This window comes from Mauremys mutica, chromosome 1, assembly GCF_020497125.1.
Source record: "Mauremys mutica isolate MM-2020 ecotype Southern chromosome 1, ASM2049712v1, whole genome shotgun sequence".
Taxonomy (NCBI): Eukaryota; Metazoa; Chordata; order Testudines; family Geoemydidae; genus Mauremys; species Mauremys mutica.
In genome coordinates, this window is record NC_059072.1 from 52,148,840 (window position 1) to 52,166,330 (window position 17,491).

Sequence of the window (17,491 nt, forward strand, 5' to 3'; positions counted from 1 at the left end):
GTGGCTGCATGCCAAAGGTTGCCAATCCCTGGTGTAGACCAAGGTTCAACAAAATATGTGTATGCATTGTCTTTGCATAAAGACTTTGAGAAATTAGTCACTGGTAACTTGTTCCCAGGGCGGGTCATTCAGCAGGAATTTTGGATGTGCACAGAACACAGACAGGCTTGGTTCCCATATGGTTACAGAAATGCAGTAAAGTGGAACAATTTTCAGCTTCTGTGATTGGAGGATATCTGGATGCATATTATAAGACTGTCCTCCATAAATGAGGAAAAGTTGAGGTGCCTTTATTATTCTTTTGTTCCACTTTTTCTTTTTATGGGGAATTTGCCAATGCAATATCACTGTCTTCCTTTTAAACAAATAAAACTTTAAAAAAAAAGTCAATGGCTGTTGAAAATAGCAATTCCAGTCCTAAAAACCACTGGGAAGCATTTCTTGCTCAATTTTATCCTACTTTTTTTACAGCAAATTACAGTGGATCAGTATATTTGATTTGGGAGAAATGAAGTAACAGCTGCCCAAATTGAGCTTGAGCATTCCTGAATTTTGAGGTGCTCAAATCTGGAAGGCAGGTGCTAGATTCCCTTTCTGAATATTAGCTAAATCTGGAAAGGAAAAGTCAATTTTTGCTTCCATGGCTCAGAAGTGGAAATCCTCCTAAGTGCCTGGTACTGTATCTAAAGCTGCCCAGGTCCAGAGCTTCCCCTCCCTTACTTTTCATTTTAAATTCTAGTGGGATCCACATACTCTCTTGCTAGGCTTCAGATAGAGAGGGGCACTGTCCATTTAGTCCACCCAATTCCTTCTTTGGGGGCTGCAAGGTGAGGTCACACCAGTATCCCTAATCCAGTCTGGGGATGTCTTCTGAAGGGGGATATCTGGGCCAAAGCCTTCTACTCCTTGGGCACACTTGTTCCCCATTCACAGTGCCACCTCGCTCTAGCAGTGAGCTCTCCATTCACAGCAAGCTGCAGCATGAGGTTTCCGCTACCATACTCCCTCTCCCTCCCTTTCTTGTTGATAGCGGTCAAGGGAATGCTGGGAAATTTAGTTCTTTCCCTGCTCCAGGGCTGGCTCTATAGGCAAGGAGCTAACCAAGGAACTACAGCTCCCAGGCTGGATCCCTGCCAGCTGCTGCCCCTGCAAATGGGCTGCCCCAAGCAGCTGCTTGCTTTGCTGGTGCCTAGAGCTGCCCCTGCATGTCTGGTACTGATGTAACATTATAATAGAGCAGTAACAAAAAGGGAATGCAGAAAACAACTATGAGATTGGACAAATACACTGTCCCTCCCCATTCAGCACAATGGATCTTTTCTTATTTTCTCTGAGTGTCATATACATTATTAGACATAATGAAATTTTGAAACGTTTTGAAATACAAAGCATTGATATACAACTAGCCTTTCTTGAACATGCTTATCATTAAAACTCTGGGGAAATATGTTTATATGTTGTGTCACTTAATTCCCATATCTTTGCAGCATAGAAAGATTCTGATAAAAATACATGGCAATATTTTTCTTTCAGACGCTGCTCTGTATCTCATAGACAACCTGAGTAACTTGTGGCAGTTGCTAGGGTAACCAATTTTTGTGATTCACAGAGTAAGTCCAAGAGTAAAACACATGTAAATTGACAATGAGCTACTGCTGTTCTGGAAAACAGTAACATATCTACTCTTGTTTTGTCAATTTGTTTTCTATTAATATATCTATATAGTATATACATCTTGATATGCAAACAATTGCTCTTCCGCGTATTCTGCCCTTTTTTTGCACCACCCATTTCTATGTTGCATAATTGGAGAGATCTTTTTAATGCTCAGTGGTTAAAATGTTTAAATAATTTTATCTTCGGGTATTTCCATGTCCTCTCTCATCTTGGTATTTAAGCCCCAAGCACATGTAAAGATTATTAGCTGAATAATTGCTTTCAGGAAAGACATTTTCAGAAAGCTATTCTATAGAGCATTTTGTTTGTTCAACATTAGGGACCAAACCATTAAGAGCTAGTTTGTGCCCTTGTGCTGATCAGTAAGGGGGAGTAGAGTCCCCTACACAGCTACACAGGACCTAGCCAGATCATAGGTTTGGGTACAGAGATGAGATCAGGAGGTTGTGCTTCTACTATCACCTCTATGAGAGCAAAGCAGAGAGGTGCGTGGAGTAGGAGGAGCCATGGCTCCATGTACTCTTGCATGCTGGCTAGCAGCACTAGCTAGATGTGAGGAAGGCAATGTGCAGCATGGTGTAAAGGGTTGATGTAAGATATTGCCCCACCCAAAAGAAAAAGGGGGAGCCTTTCTTACCTCTTCTTAGTGTGGCCAGATGTGCACCATTCCATACTTGGTGCTGAGCCTAAAGAGTCTGTCTAGCCCTAAATAAATCAGAACTTCAGACCCAAGAACTGCTGATGTGATTTATTTAGCCAAAAGCATCAGCAGAAAGTGATTTTAGTACTCTGTATGATTGCTGGCAATATTAGTAGTAATGAACCCTGACCTTTTAAATACTTCTGTGGAGGCTAAAGAAAGAAATGGTTGCTTATAACTATTCAGATTTGATTAAGCATTTATAGTCATCATATGATGCAAAACAATGGCATTAGTAAGTGAGAAGGAATGGATGTGCTTTTGAGAGAAAATGAAAAAGAAATATTTAGAAAAGTATTTTAAAGGCTGAATTAGGGCCTAAGCAGGGTATTCTTACTGAGGCAAAACTCTTGCTGATTGTCTTGGAAGATCTGTCTGAGTAAGGACTGCTGGATCAGATTGTATAACAGGAACTCTTTACATGCGTTATAATTAACAGGGAGCAATCAATATTTTTTGCAAACCAAATCTAAAATGTTTCCCTAGAGTGAATGCCAATCTAGCCGATTTTGTCAGAACAAATGTGCTGGGATAGGCTGAGAAATATACTATTGTTATTTATCACTATGATTTTTGTAAAACAAAGTTGTTGCTGCTTCTGAATCTTCTAGATGGCTTGTACTCACAATTACCTCTCATGGTGCACACAGTACCTTTATTTTAGAAATACTGACTACAGGCTTGCTTAATGTAGAAATATAAGCAATCAGATACAATTATTGGGGAAATAATTAATTTCCTTCAAAATATTACCAAAAGTATAGCACGAAAAGCCCCCTCTCTATCCCCTACTCTCAAAGTAGTTACTAATAGAAGACTACTTCCAGACTGTTCCCCCTAAAATTAGTGCAATGAGATATACCTTCAAATGGAAATGAAACTTGTCTTACAATATGAATTCCATTATTGAGAATTCTGAAATTTAACGTTTGGGACTAATTTCTCCCCTGATTTACACTCCATATGGCTTCAGTGGGGTTACAAGTACTCTACAATGTAGGTAACTCTAATTGTATTGTTCATATCTTTTAAATAATCCTAGTAGAAGTATATACTGGATGAATTGCGATATTAGAGATGACTCCCATTGAGAAACCCAGTTGACACTAAAAATAAGTCTATGTTGGCAAGATTCTTTAGCAGACACACGCAACAAACAGCTCACTGCAGCCTTGGGTCATGTAAAGTGCAAAGCAGCTTCGATCTATTGACTGGATTAGTTAAAACGCAAATGTAGGAACAGAAAACCATAGGCTGGCATGGAGATTAGACCTTAATATTAATATCAGTCCAACAGTATGGATTTATACTTATGCTAATGCCAAAATCTCAGTCATATGTGTAAAACAGAAGTTGATCCAGCCAAAAATTATTGGAACACACTGAACACATGGTAGAATGGGGAAGATTGTTACTAAAGGCAATGTCACATTCTGGGGAATGGTTGGCCAGCCAGCAGTCAGACTGTTTCAGAAAATGGTCAGTGCCTGGTCTCTGAATAAAAACAGTACATTCATGTCCAGGCTTTTAAAAATGTCAGTGTAGAAAGGCATTCAGACAAGTTATTGTACAACATTGTGGGAGGTGGAGAAGAAGTTTACAGTGACAAGTTACCCCTCTCTGGAATGGGAAATACAAAAAATTCTCTTCTTGTGAACAAACAGGTGTTAATTTCATCGCAAACATAGTAGCAGAAACCCAGAGCCACAGGGCTTAGGTGCCTAACTCCCACTTGAGGTGGCTGTGTCTAAAGTTTAGGCTTCACTGAGGTTCTCAAAGCACCACTTGGCTGCTACCTAACCCTAGAGGTGGCTAAAACCCCTCAACAACTAAAGTTCCGTTGTTAAAGTCCCAGAGGTACCCAAGTTTCTGCCTCTGGGCATGTGCACTGTTGCCTCAGTCTCTGTGCCCAGCCCTTATTTCACACTTAAGCTGCAACAGGATCGATCCTTAAGCCAGAGGTAACTAGTTGTATTCCTGACTATCTTGCCTGTGACGCCTGAGCCAATAGGCGTGCTCAGAGCATGCCTAGATCCATACAAAATGGCCAGTGGGAAGGGGAGGGAGGGAAGGGCGGAGGCAGAGGCAGAGACTCTGTAGCCTTCTCATTAGTGGCTTCACCCGGGATGTGGGGGACCCTGCTTCAATTCCACCTGCTGCCAGAAGAGAAGGGATTTGAACTTGAGTTTCTCTCCTCCCTGGTGGGAGCCCTTTTGCAATGCCTAAATGCCTTTGTGGATTTGGGCTAAATTGTCTCTGTTCTCAGTCCTGCCTCTTTGAATCTGAGACCTGAAGTATGTAGCAAGCCTCAAGGAGAAGGATCAGAAACACTGCTTTCACCTGTTCCAAGTATATGATGTCTCCCATCGGATTCCTGCCATGCTGGGATACCCAATCAGTCTCTGCTGCCTGACAGCTGAATCAGATTTTGTGGATGAAACAAATAGTCTTCACTTACCCCATGGAAGGAAAGGACTTTTAGCTTTGGGTTTCTGCTGTGTAGGATTTATGTACTCCATCGGAGGCATACTAGCCCATACATTATAGAACTACTATAATTCCAAGGCCTTTGCTTATGAAATGCTAAACTGACTTGATCTGATCCTTAATACTGGGATTCTCAGAAGATCCTCTGTTCATTTTGGGTCATGTGGGTGGGGATAATAAAGTATATTATCTGTATATCAAAAACTTTGTTTTATGAGCAGTATTTCTGCAAACAAGACTGATTTTACAGGAGTTAACATTTTCCTCAATCATGAATATTGGTCAGTGGCATATTGCTGCTCCTGAAAGAAATACATTTCAGTGCAGTGCCAGGGTTGATGCCATCTATGAAATTTGGTCAGCCCTTTTGAAAGTTTATGATTAGCCTCTGCAAAAGAGGTTAAAAATGGTGTCCAAGGTTTATTCTGCAGCTTGGACACTTATGATTTCCTAGCTCTTTACAAATAGTCTTATATCATGACCCAATTTTAAACATTTCCCTGACATATTTATGTTGAACATTTATACTTTTTGTTTATATATAATATCTGTTGATTTTTTTTTCTTAACTGTAATGTCATATGCCTTATTTAACATTATTGGGGTGAAATAATTACTAAGATTTTGTTGTTTGGAAAAACCAATAAAAAGCAAATTATACCACAAATAAGATTCTTAGGGCCTGATCCAAATCCCATGGAAGTCCATGTAAAGATTCCCATTGACTTCATTGGCCTATGGATCAGGCCAGAGAGTCTCAGAGTAATGATGCAGAAGAGCTCTTAAAAACCAAGAACACTCCTCCTTGTAACACTGTGATTTCTCCAATCCATGCAATAGTAAAACAACTGTTATTTAGAAGCAGAGGGCCAGATCCTTGGTTAGTGGAAATTGGTATAGCTTCACTGAATTCAGTGGAGGATCTGGGCCAGAGCCCTAGAAGCACTTGAAAGTTTGGAAAACATATGGATAATTTTAAAGTTCAACTAGTAATTACTAAAAAGTACACCTACATTTACTACAATGCTTTGTATAAAATGGATTACTACTGAATGCTACTTATTAAGGCTGACATTTTCAAAATTGGGTGCCGTTATACTCCTAAATCCAAAGTTATATGCCTAAATAAAAGTGATCTCATTTTCAGAAGGAGTGAGCACCACAAATCCCACTGGAATCCGTTGAAACTTCAGATGCTCAGCACCTTTAAAATGCAAATCTCTTTTATTTAGATGCCTAAATATGAATTGAGGAACCTAAATTTAGACATCCAGGTCTGAAAACTTTGGCTTGTGGCAAATACATAATTTTAAGAAAATTACTGTAAAATAAAGTTATTCTATTTGTCAAGTTTTGCAATAAAATCATGTTTTACTGGTGCATAATGTAAGCCTTTCTATTCTTTTTAAAGCTTCTTACAACTGCTTTCAGGAGGCAATAGTAATACAAATCCAGTTGAGAAAAGATACCTGGTATTACATATGTGCACATTATGGATTTATGTAGGTGTCCAGTTTAGGCTAGATGATGAAATCAGCATGAAGTACAGAACTTAATGCTGTCTCGGAATAGGTGATAATAGACATGGTATCAGCAATGGCACAAAGATCAATGATAAGCAATCTGATGGTACTCTGATCGCCTCTGCAAATATTCTGTAAAAATATATCCTAGAGTTTGCGTATGTCTTAGATATAATCTACTATGCAGTGTTTTTGTCACATTTACTAAGCATCTGAGCTCACTTCAGTCACCTTTATTCATGCTAGGTAGTGTCTTACTTCTGGAGTAAATTTAGAGTGACCAGACAGCAAGTGTGAAAAATTGGGACAGGAGTGGAGGGTAATAGGTACCTATATAAGATAAAGTCCCAAATATCATGACTGTCCCTATAAAATCAGGACATCTGGTCACCCTAAGTAAATTGCTGGCATTTGGTATAACCCTGCTTTCAGTATGCAGGGGAACCAAGTTTATAACTCTCATTACTACAAATGGGAGTATATGGTTAAATCCTTTGTATATTTTCTATAACTACATTTCAAAATACGGCTGGAGCACAAAACTTTGTCTCATATTAGGCAACTGGCCACACGAATGGGATGTAAAAGTTGGTTTTCCCCTTTTACAGTGAATTATTGTAGCTTTCAAAAACTGAAAAATCCATGACTGCGCCTCCCCTCCTCACCCAGATATTCTGTTGGCTGTGGAAATAATGAAATGCTTCACTGAAATACGTTTAACTACAGTGCAGTGAAATATGCAATATAAAATGAAAGAAAAGTGTTCCTTTATTGTAATGCTAAAGTGTGAAAGCTGTACTGATAGTGATGTTACAGTACTGGACTCATATATGCTCATTTTTAAAATATAGGTTTCATTTCTCATGAATTATTTTTTCAAGGCTAGACACATATTAAATATTGAGGAGGTTTGGTCTTCCTCACTGAGAATGTAATACTTTAGTAACAGTCGGATGTTCTATTGGCTGGCTTCCTGCACAACTGTTTCCCTCACACACATGAAGTAAAATGCGCAACAGGCAACCCAAATTAATCAAACTCCAATTAACGAAAAACTGATTAACTGAAGGCTGGTTATGTTCCCAGGATCTCTCAAAGCACAGCATTTGAAAAACCAGATGGTGGACTCTTCTCTGGATTCTGGGGATGGAGATCCTGAAGGCAGGCCTTTTAAAGCTGGCTGGCTTGACCCCCCTTCCCTCATCTGAAATCCTGTTTATCTGAAGGCTTTGGATGTCTTCTAGACCTTCAGAGAAATAGGATTGCACTAAAATGTGTGAAATGACTAGGATTTTTCCAAACAATGAAAAAGGAGACCTCTGAGTTATTCTTTTGTGTCTGCTACCTTGCTGCACGAGTTCAAATGAAGCAGCATGATGAGTTCTGCTTTCCTAGATGGAAAAATGATAAAAACACCAACAGGTGAAAAGAAAAGACTCTTAATGCCCCACTCTTGCTTCTGTTGACATCATTCGGACTTTTGTCATTTATTACAATGGAAGTAGGATTGGGCCCAGTGGTGGCAATTCTTAGGACCATCTGTGAAAGGATTTTAAATTGCTCTGCTTGTTATAGACGTTTTAATGTTCATAGTTTCATTTTGTTGGTTTTTTAGCATAACATTCTCTTATAATTAGCTTTACACAGAACTCAGTTGAAATGTTGCTAAGGGGAAACAGAAACCAACACAATTAGTGAAAAACAAGTATGAATAAAAGAGAACAATTTCAGTTAAGGCTTCCCACAATGTTTTTTATCCAGCTCAGTTGTACTGGGATACTTGAACATAAACAAAAATCACCCGGAGTATATGAAATTGCCCACTTTAGAGACAACATGATAGAGGGCCATTTGTGCTGTAGTATCTGTTGCTAATGAGGAAGAATTACGAACATCATATGAGTTGTTAAGCAAAATTTCCTTGGCTTATACCCCTACTAGCACTGTTTTATTACTCCTTTTTCATTTCTTTCCATTTTGTGTGTTGTACATAATGTAATTTGTATTGTAGAAAGAAAAATGTACATGTTACAGAATGTGATAATCATATTTAAGGATATGTTTCCAGTGGGTGGAAGCCCAACTTCCTCACTGGTGTGGGCATGTTGTGTCTGTATGTTAGTGTCAGCTCCAAAGTGGATATAAATGCGACTTATTTGCTCTTCTTCCTACTGGATTTGCACTTGCTATTGAATTGGAAGGGATGGTGAGGGGTGACAAAAAGTTGGCCCACATTTTGCCTGGAAAAGATAGGACACATTCTGAAAATGTAACCCTTAAAATGAAATGCATGGTAAAGTGTGAAGATTAATATGTTATAGAAAAGTTGGAGAGTTCACACAGTGCCTTAATTGCCTTATTCACTTACGATCAAATCCTGTTAGTGCCCAATTTTACAGTGTAGCTGCACAGAAGGGACTGGGCTTAGGGAATTTGGTAGGGATATCCAGGTTCAAGCATTCAGAGAATTGCTGACAATGCTGTAACAAAGGTGAGGCGAGTGAGGCACTTGCCTTGGGTGTGTAAAGTAGAGGGGCGCAGCTCTACCGTTATTGGCGGTGCTTCTCCAAGAGGGACTCAAGGACCTGCTGTCAAATTGCTGCCGAAGAGTGAATGAAGCGGCGGCAGCAATTCGGCGGCCGGTTCTTTCCTCCGACAGCGACTCAGGGACCCGCTGCTGAATTGCTGCCGAAGAGCCTGGAGCCGGCCCTTGCCTCGGGCGCAAAAATTCCTTGTTATGGCTCTGTAACGGGTTCGGACTCACCCCCGCGGCGCCTCCTGCTGGTGACTCCGGGAATTAGCTCTGTTCCAGCGTTCGGAGCACCCTCTGCAGGCTGGTGATCCACCTGTCTTCTGGCCCCCGTGTCCCTCCCTGGACCCGGTGCCCTTTCACATGGGGTGCTGCCCCCTGGCAGTAACCCCTTTCTCTTAGGGTCTCCCCTCAGGGAACCCCCACCCTCTATCTCCACCTTGCCTCAGTATATGGCTACTGTCAGTCATTGTCTAGCCCCACATCCTGGGGCAGACTGCAGTATCAGCCTACTCATCACAGGCAAGGAGGGTTTGGACCTGCTGCCTTGGCCTACCCCTGGGCTGCCCTCTGCAACCCCCAGTACCTGTTGGCCCTTCACTAGGCCGCAGCCTGGGGCTTTCTAGGCTGGAGCTCCCCAGCCTTCCCCAGCCCTGCTTCACTTAGGTATCTGGTCTCTAGTTCACAGCAGCTAGGCCCATCTCCCTCTACATGCAGAGGAAGACTGTCTGGCTTCTGGCTTCCCTGCCTTCTTATAAGGCCCTGTTCCTCAGTTTGGGGCGTGGCCCCCAGCTACAGCCACTTCCCCAATCAGCCCAGCCTAGAGCAGCAGCTCTCAAGCCCTGCCAGGCTGCTTTTAAACCCCTCAGGGCAGGAGCAGGGGCCACCCTGCTACACTCTGATTGTTGGGTCTTTGGGAAGGAGGATGTATAGCCAATGGATCTGTAATTACATGGATCTGCTAGCTATTGTCTCTGCCTCCCCATCGGTGTGGGATTCTGTGACTTTGCTGACACTCTTAGGGGCAGGATCCTTTTTCCCATGAATATCTGCAGTGCACCTTTACTTGGGCTATATGGTAAGTACAAAATGTTTCCATTATTGTAATACATGTGACAAGCAATTGAAGTGCCAGAAGCTGGTGTTCGTGTGTGTCTGTATGTATACACGCTCTTCTGACACTTCAGATATATATGATGCCATATATAAAAAAAGTGTCTGAATAAACTGCACCAAAGGAAGTGTCAGGAGGATGCATAATCTGAGCAGTGTGTGCCAGGTGAATCTGCTTAGCCCTATATTTACAGTGACATCCTTTTTGTCTTTCCTCTCATCTCAGCATTGCCCCCATAAACTAGTATTACTATCATTCATCATTTTGCCTTTCTCAAGGCAGTGTGGTCTCTCCATACTTTATCAAGTAATAACCATGCTAGCAAATTCTATTAAAAGGAATTAGAGTGAATAATGAAATCACCTTATTGTGGACGTGTCATAAAAATAACTATTGTACAAACTCAGCAGTTGTTTTTCAACTTAATATCTGGCCATGTGGGAAAAATATACTCTAAAAGTCTTAGTCCAGTAAAAGTATCTGGGATAAACCTCAGCACCAGGCATAGAAAATTAGTCACATCGCTCCTATTTATTGTTAACTGGCATTAATGGGAGTTATGAATCTAATCTGACTCCCACAATGGTGGAAATGGAACTCTGCCTATCTGCAATATTTTATTTTTCATATTTAGATATTTTTGTTTAGAGCTTTGCAAGAAAAATAAATGAAAATGTGACCCATTTAATTGTTTTCTAAGCTTTAAAATTGGGAGGCGGGGGGGGGAACAACTTTTAGGAGTCTGGCTATTTTCCATGTTGAACACCTAGAAGACTGCTGTTTTGTGAGGGTTATGGGAGCAGCTAGAGTTTGCTGTTTTGGATAGAGGGAAGGTTTCTGGGAATCTGGGCCAAGTTGGGATTCTTGTCTAGAACAGGTCCTGACTGGTCCCTCTTCCTTCCTGACATGCTCCACTTCCCTGCACTGCCTGCTCCTGACCTCTCCACCAGAACAGAACCATAAAGGAGGAGAGCGTTTGCATTGGGCCATCAGGCTAATGGCGAAGAGGATTCAGCACACTACTGGCAATGTGTGGGATTAGGCCAGTGTCAGCACAGCTAGGGATAAGGATGCCTACTCTGGAGGAAGCCCCTTAAGGCAGGGTAGGTAGAGAAGCACCTCATTTGGAAATAAGGGAACAGGAATGGGACAAGGGAAGGGAAAATATATATAAAATCCTTTTAAATTTAGAACTAAACTTATACTTTTGCAAGGATTGAAAAAACTTATCTTTACGTTTTAAAAAAATCTTATGCAGGTGACAAATTTCACACTGATTTTAAGCACAATGCAAATTTACACGGCATATGAAGGAAAGGGAACTCAGACCTAATGCACAATGCAATATTTTGTTCTATTTGCAGCCAGGTTATGTCACTGCTGTGAAACCGAACTATAGGTCTTGATTTAGGAAAGCACTTAAGCCAGTGGTTCTCAAACTTTTGTATTGGTGACCCCTTTCACATAGAAAGCCTCTGAGTGTGAACCCACTTATAAATTAAAAACACATTTTTATATATTTAACACCATTATAAATGCTGGAGGCAAAGCGGGGTTTGGGGTGGAGGCTGACAGCTCGCGACCCTCCATGCAATAACCTTGTGACCCCCTGAGGGGTCCCAACCCCAGTTTGAGAACCCTTGACTTAAGCACATGCATATGCTTAAGTCGTGCTTACTCAAGAGAACGCTTGGGTGCTTTTCTGTATTATAGCCATAGTGATGAAGCTAACCAACCTTATTGTCATTTGCAATTTCCTCTAATTGTACAAAATCATGCTAACAGCCCACTAATTTGCTGAACTTGGTGTTAATAGCATCACATTCCCTGCATGAGGAGTTTCCCACAAGGAGATTCCTGTTTTCTTTTCAATGACACTGTCCACTCCCTTGTGGTTTTCAATCCTAAGAGGCTCAATAAAGTAAGTCCCAGTAGATGACTTTGCTGGAGTTTGTGTGTATCTGTCGTTCTATCTCTTTCTATATATCTATTATGGTGCATGTTGTTGTTAGTCTCTAATTTATTCAGCAAACCTTTATAGAAATTGGCAGCCTCATAGATAAGAGAATTGTATAAACAGTCATTTTTTTCTTAATGCGTGTAGCTGGATGTCCAGGGGATTCTTGATATAGTTGAACTTAGAGCTGATATTTCAGCCTTTTTCTTGGAAGACTTCTTTAGAGACTTTAATGTTTTTCCTGGCAGAGGAGTAGTTATTCACATGAGAAGAAGCCTCCAGTAAAAGTCTTCTGGGATAATGCTAATAAACAGTAGGCATTTTGAAAGATTTTTTTTTTTTGGTCAGCTTTTTTACCTCAGATTTGCAGACTTTACCTTCCAAGATTGAAGTTTAAGCAGTAAGGGAAATTGTTAAGTGTTTATTTTGTACTAATGTTGTGGAAAGCTATTTCTCAGCTTGATTTAAGTACAAGGGGGCAGATGCTCTTCTGGCATAACTCTGAAGTCATTGGAATTACACCACCAGAGAATTTGGCCCAAAGATTGTATTTAATTCCATAAATAATAACAAAAATAATGTGAAGCCCACAGCACTTGGTTTTGGTCCAGTTTACTTTATGGCATAGCAGCTACAGAAAATGTTCTGTCTAAAAGAAAATATGTTAATGGAGAAAAATGTTAGACCAAGAAGAAATGTTTCCATATTGCACTGTACCAACGTTTCATTGTTTAATGTACAAATTGTGTGCTTTGACTTATATTTCCATTCAAAATTGGATCATTTGAATGTATTTATAAGTGTGAATTGCTTTCAAGGCAAACTGATAAGTAGAACTGGGAGTGGGAAGAATGAGAGAGATGCAAGAATAAGCCGGATTCCAAATGTTTCATAATTTAAGACTAAGCATAAAGTTGAAGGAAAACCGGCCTGATAAATGTTGTTTATCAAGTGACGCCTTTGAAAATGTCTTTGAATAATGGGAAAGGACTGCTCCTCCAACAGCCAGTAATGGAGTCTGTTTTTTTCTTTGTTGTTCACTTTATACTGGATTTTAGGTGTTTTACTATATAGTGCCACATTTTATGTGTATATGAATAAAAATTTATTATTATTTCACTTCTTGAATCTTTCAACATAGCTCTCAACTAGTGCAAACATATCTGGAGTATCTGGAGAGGTTAAAGCAGCAAAGAGTCTTGTGGCACCTTATAGTCTAACAGACGTTTTGGAGCATGAGCTTTCGTGGGTGAATACCCACTTAGTCGGATGCAACACGAAAGCTCATGCTCCAAAACGTCTGTTAATCTATAAGGTGCCACAAGACTCTTTTTGCTGCTTTTACAGATCCAGACTAACACGGCTACCCCTCTGATACTGGAGAGGTTAAAGTTAACAAGCCTTTTGAAAAAATTGCAGTTACTGTGTATTTCACTCTCACCATATTATTCTTCCTCAACAGTTAGGACCACAACTACTTTACCTAAAGCCTAAGGTGGGAATGGCCCTGTTGAGATTCAGGAGGGATCCTCAACGGATACAAATCGATATTGCTGCATTCACTTCGCTGAATGTGTGCCATTCAATCCCACGGGAGGAAATGGCCCTATATTAGGGAGGTTGATATCAGTGATATCAAGTATGTCTATTACTTTCAAATTGTGTCTTTGTAACCTTACAGTTTATCTAGATCAGCGGTTCTCAACCTATTTATCATTGTGGGCTGCATATGCGGCCTGCAATGTGTTATGTGGGCTGCAGGTTGAGAAGCACAGCACCCCTCTCAACCCCCTCCCCCCGCCACCTATGCTCAGTGTCCCTCCCTTCCCCCAGCCCCTCCCCCCCCGGCCCAGAGACACCTCCACAGAGCTGGGCCAGGAGCTAAAACCTGGGGGTGCTGCAGCATCCCCGCAAACCCCTTGTTTCCAGCGGCCCCACACCCTCATTGCCCAGAGCGCCCCCCCCCACCTGCCCAGAGCCTCACTCTACCGCACCCTGCCCCACTGCAGCTCTCACCAGCTCCCGGGAGTGCAAATTTAGAATTTTTTTAGCACACAGATAGGCCGCAACTGTGTGCTAATTGGGTCACATGTGGGCCATGGGTTGAGAACTGCTGATCTAGACTGTGGATTTCTAAAAAGTGTTTTTGATACCAAAAACATTGATGAATACTCATTGTGACCTATAGTTGACTTACAATAATAGCTGTTTACAAACTGCTCAGTATAATAAATAAATAGCATGTACTGCATTTTCCGACTTACAATGAACAATATTGATTTCTTGCTAGTACTGATGCACCTAATGACCTTTAATGGCATCTGCTACACTGTTTCTTCTCATGTTCCGATGGCATTTCCACTCAGTAAAGTAAAACATTTTAATTGCTTACTGAAATATCTTCCCAGATCTATGTATGTAACCACAGCCCTCTTATTAAAAGGAAATTTACAAGTTTTTTTTGTTTTTTTTAAATAACAGTTTGCCTTGAGTGTATTATACAGGAAGAACTGTCTAGGTATATTTGAAAAGGTGACCTTTTTTGAGAAATCTTTTATTTCAAAAATACAAAAACAAAAAACAATGTTATGAGTGATTTACGTCAAATCAGTTTTCCATATCCCATTTTGTAGTTTGTCGTTAGTAACATTTTCAGAGTATAAGGTAGAAGAGTTTACAAAGTGTCTCTGATAATACTCTAGAGATATTAACTATGCCTTCTGATTTTTATGCTTTTCTTCACCTTAATATGTTATTGGGTGGAAGAGGGATACACGAGTTAGTGGAGTAACTGAACTATATTTCTGATACCCCATAACCTGCTAAAAATGTCTTAATACAATGCAAGAAATCAAATTATGTTTAATTGCCTTTATCTGGAGGCTTTCCTTATTGAAGCAAGATAGTGCTTATCTTACACCAGGCTGTTTGTTTTTTTACTGCTTATCTTATTCTATTACATGAGCTTCTATAAAAATTTAGCTATTGAATGAGCTCTTTAACTGCCAGCTAGTTAAAGTGATAGAAGTTCTTTTTGACCAATAAAACAGAATTATGTTTGCTCCTGGAATCCATATTAGCATCATTAAGATTAGGGGTCAAATTCAGAGAAAGCAGTTGCACCTGCATTAATTTGAATTACTCTGATTTACACAAAGTCTGAGTTTTGTCCTCCTGTGTCCCTTGTTAATCACAAGTGGGTTGCAGTATATTAATATTTTCATAAAGCTTCTTATGCTAAACCTATTAATAAGGATTATGCATGATATTTTGTATATGCATTGCAGGTGGCAGCATGTTACAGATGGTCTGGTCTAATCTGGTAGAAAACGAAAATACCCACATGTTCCTAGGTACTCCAAACAGGAATTGTGATGTAATTCCCAAATCTACCATCTCTGAAAGGGGGTACTTCGAGGGTTGCCATAACAATATCAGCCAGTCATTGTCTCTGACACTGTGATATTATACCAGGGGGCTTTAGGGAGTATTAACCATAATATAAGGTCACCATATAGTATGGCTGGGTTAATGGGTAAGAAGTCTTAGTTGTTTATCAGGACATCTATGTTTCCTGTGTATTCATGAGTAATTGGAATGAATGCATGTTTCAAAAGCTGGAAGATCTTTGTAAATAGTGTAACAGTATGTGAACTAGTGTATGTGTCAAAAAAGAACAGTGGATCTTAGGTTTAAAGTTATCAAGGTTAACTTTTAATGGTATGATTATGTAAAATATGAGTGAAAGTAAAGATTCAGAACTCTGGATTGTGACATATAATGCAGAAAAAGTTTTCATGCAAGTAGTACTCTGCATATAACAAGAAGAAACAATACGAGTTCTTTCCTCAATGCAGTGCCACATATTGTACCAGTACAAAACAAGAGGGTTGCAGTTCTCCTTTAAACAACTAAAAACCAAAACAAAAACAAAAACAAAAAAACCTCTCTGCATGATGACTGAAAAGGTAGATTTAAGTAATAAAAGCAGAAGTTATATTTCACATTGTATGATAAACCTGTATGTTTTAAACAGACTTCCATTCATAAAGCAAGTTTGCCAATAACGGGAGCTATGCTTCAGTACCTTTCATTTTGCACTCTGAAAAGAAACCTCTTATTAAGCTCGTTTATTTTCCAGAGGGAAAATGAAATGCTGTGGCATATTGTCAGAGCTGCTTTACTGTCATCATTTACAAAGGTCATCTGAATTAACTGACATCTTCCTGTACATATTGTTACACTACCCCTTTTCTGATGTATTTATGAGGTGACAGGTATGCAGCACTTGACTGTCTTTTCATGTTTGTCTTCACTGTAATTTGAGAAACAAACAATAACTCTGCAGTTGCAATTGTACAAGCAAATAATTACGTTGCTACAGAGGAGCAGATTCCTGTTGGTGTTTTTGTAGGGTGAACAGGAGTGAACTGCTTTAACACCTATGTGTTATTCCATAAAACAGAAAAGCTATGTAGAAAGCTTTGGAAGCACACATTAGACAGCCAACCTCCCCTTTGCATGGGTACGAAGTAAAATCTCTTAACCTAGCTTTCACTGCTGCCTAAGTCACTGGTCCATGTATGCTGATGGACTTTACTGAACATGTTTTCATCTTAAGGGAGTTATACTATTATACTAAAGCCTTTGCTTATATTGGGTGAAAGGTATGAGACACAAGTACACATACTAAGCAACATTAAAGCAAGCATGATATTTCATATTGATTATATGGAGAATTTTTAGCTCTTATTCCCCCCTCTGTTCCTCCCGCCCCCCCCCCCCCCAAAAAAAATCCCCCGTGCCAGGCTCTTCTCATTCTGCTCAGCAACACTGGGCAAAAACTAGACATATGAAAATAAAGACATTTTCTTAAAAAATAAACTGAAAAGCCTTCAGAAAAACAGGCTAGGGGAAATATAGCAATTGATTTGAACAACAATCTTCTCAAATGAAAAATGTACTTTAGAGCCACCCTGCTGTGGTCTTGTTAATTACCAAAGAAGATTAGAACTCTTTTGCTTAATGTTATCCTTTTTACCTAGCATGTATCAGTTCCAGCTACAGTAGCAATCAGAGCTTCACACTGTCCCTTCTGACTGTTAAGGGGATTTTTTTTAGGGGAAGTCATTTGCCACAATCCCTAAGATGTAGCCTGGCAGAAATTCAATAACTGTTTGTGATATGCTCATTCAGCTTCGGTGCTCAGTGGCTTTAGGACTTGACATACAATGGCATTTGCCTTAATCCAACCATTGGAGAGAGAGAGGAAAAATAGCTGTCCTGTATCTTGTTTTATTGGTTTCAAAACATGGAGAAACTGTTTAATTTGATTTTGCATTGCAAAGACTGGGGGAAATGTTCTTTTTTTTAAAAAAAACCCTTTGATGTTCTTTCAAGCTAGCAAATGCACACATCTAAGAGACCTGCAAACACATTTAGATTATCCGTGGGCCAAAGCTGGTTGCATTTGTAGTCTGAACGTAAAGTTAAATTTGGAAAG

At 40.0% G+C, this 17,491-nt stretch overlaps 2 protein-coding genes across 7 annotated transcripts in view; one reads left to right on the top strand and one right to left on the bottom strand.

The window, feature by feature from the left end:
- The window catches only part of IMMP2L (inner mitochondrial membrane peptidase subunit 2), an 861,474-nt gene that overhangs the window by 469,835 nt on the left and 374,148 nt on the right, over positions 1-17,491 (top strand). The window lies entirely within an intron of this gene.
- LRRN3 (leucine rich repeat neuronal 3) overlaps positions 1-17,491 on the bottom strand; it is a 48,881-nt gene that overhangs the window by 30,989 nt on the left and 401 nt on the right. The gene's annotated exons all lie outside the window — the stretch shown is intronic.